The sequence below is a fragment of the Zea mays genome, chromosome 4 (genome assembly GCF_902167145.1).
Source record: "Zea mays cultivar B73 chromosome 4, Zm-B73-REFERENCE-NAM-5.0, whole genome shotgun sequence".
In the NCBI taxonomy this organism is placed as follows: Eukaryota; Viridiplantae; Streptophyta; class Magnoliopsida; order Poales; family Poaceae; genus Zea; species Zea mays.
In genome coordinates, this window is record NC_050099.1 from 177,187,867 (window position 1) to 177,194,694 (window position 6,828).

Here is a 6,828-nt window from a genome sequence, read left to right on the forward strand (position 1 = left end):
CACGCGGTCGGGGTGGTCGTCTCGGTCGAAGGTGATGGGCTTGTCGGACCAGTCTAGGTAGATTAGCGCCACCACCTTTACCGAACAGACCTCCCGACGCTCTTGCTTGCGGTGCCGAGCCGAGGCATTTGCCACTTGCCCACCGTAGATCATGAAGTAGTCGCGGACCTCGGGGAACTCTCCTGCCTGGTGATCTTCCTTCTTATCGTCGTCGCGAGCCCTGCCACCCTCCGCGGGTGGCCCAGCCTTGTGAAAGTGGCGCCGAAGCATGGCGCACTCCTCAAGGGTGTGCTTGACGGGCCCCTAATGATAGGGGCACGACTCCTTGAGCATCTTGTCGAAGAGGTTGGCACCTCCGGGAGGTTTCCGAGGGTTCTTGTACTCGACGGCGGCGACAAGGTCCGCGTCGGCGGCATCGCGTTTCGCTTGCGACTTCTTCTTGCCTTTCTTCTTGGCGCCGCGCTGAGTTGACGCCTCAGGGACATCTTCCGGTGGGTGGCCCTGGGGCTGCTTATCCTTCCGGAAGATGGCCTCAACCGCCTCTTGGCCAGAGATGAACTTGGTAGCGATGTCCATCAGCTCGCTCGCCCTGGTGGGGGTCTTGCGACCTAGCTTGCTCACCAGGTCGTGGCAGGTGGTGCCAGCGAGGAACGCGCCAATGACATCCAAATCGGTGATGTTGGGCAGCTCAGTGCGCTGCTTCGAGAATCGTCGGATGTAGTCCCGGAGAGACTCTCCCGGCTGCTGTCGGCAGCTTCGGAGATCCTAGGAGTTTCTAGGGCGCACGTATGTGCCCTGAAAATTGCCGGCAAAGGCTTGGACCAGGTCGTCCCAGTTGGAGATCTGCCCCGGAGGCAGGTGTTCCAGCCAGGCGTGAGCGGTATCGGAGAGGAACAGGGGGAGGTTGCAGATGATGAGGTTGTCATCGTTCGTTCCACCCAGTTGGCAGGCCAGCCGGTAGTCCGCGAGCCACAGTTCCGGTCTCGTCTCCCCCGAGTACTTTGTGATAGTAGTCGGGGTTCAGAACCGGGTCGGGAACGGTGCCCGTCGTATGGCGCGGCTGAAAGCCTGCGGACCGGGTGGTTCGGGCGAGGGACTCCGATCCTCCCCGCTGTCGTAGCGTCCCCCACGCCTGGGGTGGTAGCCTCGGCGCACCCTCTCGTCAAGGTGGGCCCGACGGTTGCGGTGGTGGTGCTCGTTGCCGAGGCGACCCGGGGCCGCAGGCGCTGTGTTGCGCGTGCGCCCGGTGTGGACCGAGGCTTCCCGCATGAATCGGGAAGTCGAGGCGCGATGTTCCGAGGGGTACCCCTGCTTTCGGGAGGCGGAGCTTTCGGCCCATCGGACCGCGGCGTCCTCCAGGAGATTCTTGAGCTCTCCCTGGATACGCCGCCCCTCAGTGGTTGATGGCTCCGGCATCGCGCGGAGAAGCATTGCCGCTGCAGCCAGGTTCTGGCCGACTCCACTGGAAGTTGGTGGCGGCCTTACCCTGACATCGTCGGCGATGCGGTGCTGGATACCCTGGGGTAGGTGACGCACTTCTCCGGCCGGAGGTTGGCCCGCCCATTCCTGCCCGATGTCTCGGCGGATCGGCTCAAGTGTTCCTGCCCCCTCGTCGAGCCTGGCCTGCATCTCGCGGATTTGCTCGAGCTGTGGGTCATGACCCCCCGCCGGAACGGGGACCACAGCTAGCTCCCGTAGGATGTCAATGCGAGGCACAGGCCTAGGGAGATCACCGTTCTCCGGCATACCAAGATGGTTGCCTTCGTTGGGACCCCCTAGATCGACGTGGAAACATTCACAACTTGGGCCGCAGTCCTCATCGCCGAGGCTGCGGCTACCGTCAGAACAGTCGGAAAGGCAGTAGTCGCACGCGGTCATAAAGCCCCGTATGGCACTAGGGTTACCAAGTCCGGAGAAATCCCAACAGAAGTCGGGCTCGTCATCTTCCTCGGACCCCGAGGGCCCATAGGTCGAGACGTCCATCAGCCGGTCCCAGGGTGACCGCATACGATACCCCAGAGGGTTTGGACTCGCCTCTACGAGAGCATCCACCAAAGCGAAGTCGCTTGGTGGGTCGAGGCTGAATCCAAAAGGCGTGAGATGGGAACCGGTTGGTACCTCTTGGTCGACGGGCGGTGATGAAGTCACGTCAGGGGCTGACTGCACCGTCGTCTCAGGTACGAGGGTGACACCCAGCAAGTCCTTCGCCAGCGTGCTGGCGTCGTCCGTTGGCTTGGGATTGGTGTGTTGCGGGGAGACGACGCTTGTCTTCGTCTCAGACGCGAGGTCGATGCCCGACGTGTCCCCCGTTGGGGCGCCGGCGCCGTCGACTCGCTCGACAACCGACGAGGTGCCACCTCCTGCTTGGCCTTGGTTGCCCCGCCTCCTCCTCCGTCGGTGGGGGAGGGGACGGGGCGAACTCGAATGTTGTTCTTCCACCACGCGGGGAAGACGTCGTCGATTCCGCCGCCGGCGGGCGGGCTGTCGACCGCCATTATCGCTGTCGTGCGGCAGGGGAAGGAGTATCATGTCGTAGCTGCCGTCGAGGGACATGAACTCAAGACTCCCGAAACGGAGTACCGTCCCAGGCTAGAAAGGTTGCTGGAGACTGCCCATCTGGAGCTTGACGGGAAGCTGTTCGTCAACACGCAGCAGGCCCCTACCTGGCGCGCCAACTGTCGGCGTTTCGAAACCCGGGGGTCCCTGGACCGACGAGTAAATTGTCGCCGCGTGCCCCAGCCCAGATGGGTCGGCGCGAGACGGAGCGCGAAGGGGGGAGGAAGCCGGAGGGAGACGGGCGTGAGAGGTGGAATCCCGCAGCCTTCGTGTTTGTCCCGCGCCCAGGTCGGGTGCGCTTGTAGTAGGGGGTTACAAGCGTCCACGCGGGAGGGAGCGAGCGGCCTCACGCGAGCGCCGTCCCGTCCTTCCCGCGCGGCCAACCCTCTGTAAGAGGGCCCTGGACCTTCCTTTTATAGGCGTAAGGAGAGGATCCAGGTGTACAATGGGGGGTGTAGCAGTATGCTAACGTGTCTAGCGGAGGAGAGCTAGCGCCCTAAGTACATGCCATCGTGGCAGCCGGAGAGGTTTTGGCACCCGGTTCGTGAGATGTCGTGGCCGTCGGAGGAGTGCCGGAGCCTGGCGGAAGGACCGCTGTCGGGGTTGTCGAGTCCTTGCTGACGTCCTCTTGCTTCCGTAAGGGGGTGGAGAGTCACCGTCGTCATAGAGCGTGTGGGGCGCCATCATTACTCGTATAGCGGAGCGAGCCAGATGGGACGTCGGTCTTGTCCCCCGCAGCCTGAGTCAGCTTGGGGCAGGGTAATGATGGCGCCTCCTGTTGACGTGGTCGGTCCGAGCCCTGGGTTGGGCGAGGTGGAGGCTCCTCCGAGGTCGAGGTCAAGTCTGTCTTCCAAGGCCGAGGTCGAGTCCGAGCCCCTGGGTCGGGCGAGGCGGAGACCGTCGGCTGAGGCCAGGGCTGAGTCCGAGCCCTGGGGTCGGGCGGAGCGGAGTTCGCCGTCTTCCGGGGCTGAGCCCGAGTCCGAGCCCTGGGTTCGGGCGGAGCGGAGTTCGCCGTCTTCTGGGGCTGAGCCCGAGTCCGAGCCCTGGGGTCGGGCGGAGCGGAGTTCGCCGTCTTCCGGGGCTGAGCCCGAGTCCGAGCCCTAGGGTCGGGCAGAGCGGAGTTCGCCGTCTTTCGGGGCTGAGCCCGAGTCCGAGCCCTGGGGTCGGGCGGAGCGGAGTTCGTCGTCTTCCTGGGCCGAGCCCGAGTCCGAGCCCTAGGGTCGGGCGAAGCGGAGTTTCCTATGGCGCCTGAGGCCGGACTTGGCTGCTGTCAGCCTCACTCTATCGAGTGGCATAGCAGTCGGAGCGGCGCAGGCGGCGCTGTCCTCTTGTCAGACCGGTCAGTGGAGCGGCGAAGTGACTACGGTCACTTTGGCTCTGTCGACTGGGGGGCGTGCGTCAGGATAAAGGTGTCAGGCCACCTTTGCATTAAATGCCCCTACGATTTGGTCGGTTGGCGTGGCGATTTGGCCAAGGTTGCTTCTTGGTGAAGACTGGGCCTCGGGCGAGCCGAAGGTGTGTCCGCTGCTGGAGGGGGTCCTCGGGCGAGACGTAAATCCTCCAGGGTCGGTTGCCCCTGCCCGAGGCTGGGCTCGGGTGAGGCGTGATCGCGTCCCTCGATTGGTCCGATCCTTGACTTAGTCGCACCCATCAGGCCTTTGCAGCTTTGTGCTGATGGGGGTTACCAGCTGAGATTTAGGAGTCTTGAGGGTACCCCTAATTATGGTCCCCGACAATATGGTTACATGAAAACAGATTAAAACGAACGGATATGCAACGAAAACAAACGGTAACCGGAAACTTTGGTCGTAATGTGTAATATTGTACAATCACTTCACAAACTACAATATTAAGAGTTTAGGATACTATAAACCATATCTGGACAAGTTTTAAAGTCACCAAAAACATATGTTTTTATACATCAACTGTTTGCGTAAAGGCAGCATTTTTTCGTCAACATTCTTCAATCATCAACCTCAAACTTGTTCATAAGATAAAAGGGAGTACTATTGTCAGGTACCGTAATTAGGGGTACCCCCAACACTCCTAAACACGGCTGGTAAGCACCCTCAACACAAACCGCAAAGACTGATGGGCACGATTCAGGTCAAGGCCTCGTCTACCAAAGGACGCAATCTCGCCTCGCCCGAGCCCGGCCTCGGGCGGGAATAGTAGTCCCGGACGAATTCACGCCTCGCCCGAGGGCCACCTCAGGCAGTGGGCGCACCCTCAGCTCGCCCGAGGCTCAGCTCGGGCAGGCTTCGTCGTGAAGCAACCTTGGCCAAATCGCCTTACCAACCGACAGTGTCGCAGGCGCATTCAATGCGAAGATCGCCTGACACCTTATCCTGACACGCGCGCCGCAGTCGGCAAGGTCGAAGTGACCGCAGTCGCTTCACCCCTTCACTGACCGATCTGACAGGAAAACAGCGTCGCTCGCCCCGCTCCGACTGTTGTGCCAGCCACCCGGGTAAGGCTGATAACAACCGAGTTCAGCCTCGGGCGCAACAGGGAGCTCCGCCTCGCCCGACCTTAGGCCTCGGCCTCGGGAGGATGTCTCCGCCTCGCCCGACCCCAAGACTTGGCCTCAGCCTTGGCCTCGGGAGGAATCGCGTCCTCGCCCGACCCTACGGAAGCAAGGAGACGTTAGCAGGATCCCAGCCGCACCGCCAACTGTGCTTCTACAGGGCTCAGGCACTTCTCCGACGGCCACATTATCGCGTACACAGGGCTCAAGCACTTCTCCGACAGCCACGTTGGCATGTACACAGGGCTCAGGCACTTCTCTGCCAGACATGTTAGCGCATAGCTACACCCCCATTGTACATCTGAACCCTCTCCTTGCATCTATAAAAGGGAGGTCCAGGGCCTTCCTGCGGGGGGGGGGGGGGGGTCGCGCGGGGGACGAGCAAACGAATAGGCTCTCTCTCTCTCTCTCTCGCAACGCTTGTAACCCCTACTGCAAGCACCCCCGGTGCGAGATAATACAAGCCGCATTTCCCCTTGTGTTCCATCTTGCGCCAACCCATCTCGGCAGGGGCACACAGCGATAAATTCACTGGTTGGCTCGGTTGAGGGTCCCCCAGGTCTGAAACGCCGACAGTTGGCGCGCCAGGTAGGGGCATGCTGCGTGTTAACGAACACCTTCCCGTTGAGTTCCAGATGGGTAGTCTCCAGCAACCTCTTCAGCCCGGGACGGTGCTCCGCTTCGGGAGTCTCGAGTTCATGTCCCTCGACGGCAGCTACGACATGGTACTCCTCCCCCCGCAGCGCGACAGCAACAACGACGGTCGTCAGCTCGCCCGACGGCGGCGAACTCGACGACTTCTTCCCCTCGTGGCGGAAGAGCAGCATCCGGGTTTGCCCTGCCACCCTCCTCGCCGCAAGAGGAGGAGACGAGGCAACCGTGGCCAAGCAGGAGGTGACACCTCGTCGGCTGTCGGTCTAGAGCGAGTCGACGACGCCGGCAGCCCAGCGGGGGACATGTCGGGCGTTGTCATCGCACCTGAGACAACGAGGGATGTCGTTTCCCCGCAACGTGCCAACCCCAAGCGGACTGATGACGCTAGCACTCTCGCGAAGGACTTGCTGGGCGTTAACCTCGTACCTGAGATGACAGTGCATTCCGTCCCCGATGCGACTTCCCCACCCTCCATCGACCAAGAGGTACCGTCTGTTTTCCACCCGGTGCCTTTTAGATTTAGCTTCGATCCACCAAGCGACCCCGCTTCGGTGAGCGCTTTCATAAAGGCATATCCTAACCTTCTGAGGTACCATATGTGGTCATCTTGGGACCGACTAGCGGCCGTCTCAACCTCCAGACTCGCGGGTTCCGAGGAAGACGACGACTCCGACTTCGGTTGGGATTTCTCCGGGCTCCGTGATCCCGGTGCCATGCGAGACTTCATGACCGCATGTGACTACTGCCTCTCTGGTCAGGATGCGGTCGAGGCCATCTTTCGAAAGGATAAGCAGCCTTAGGAGAGGCAGAAAGAAGACGTCCCCGAGGCGTCCGCCCAGCGTGGCACGAAGAAGAAGGCCAAGAAGAAGGCGCAAGCAAAGCGCGACGCCGCTGACGCGGATCTCGTCGCTGCTGCCGAACACAGGAACCCACGGAAGCCTCTCGGAGGGGCCAACTTGTTCGACAAGATGCTCAAGGAGTCGTGCCCCTACCACCAGGGTCCCGTCAAGCACACCCTTGAAGAATGTGTCATGCTCCGGCGCTACTTCCACAGGGCCGGGCCCCCGGCGGAAGGTGGCAAGGACCAAGGC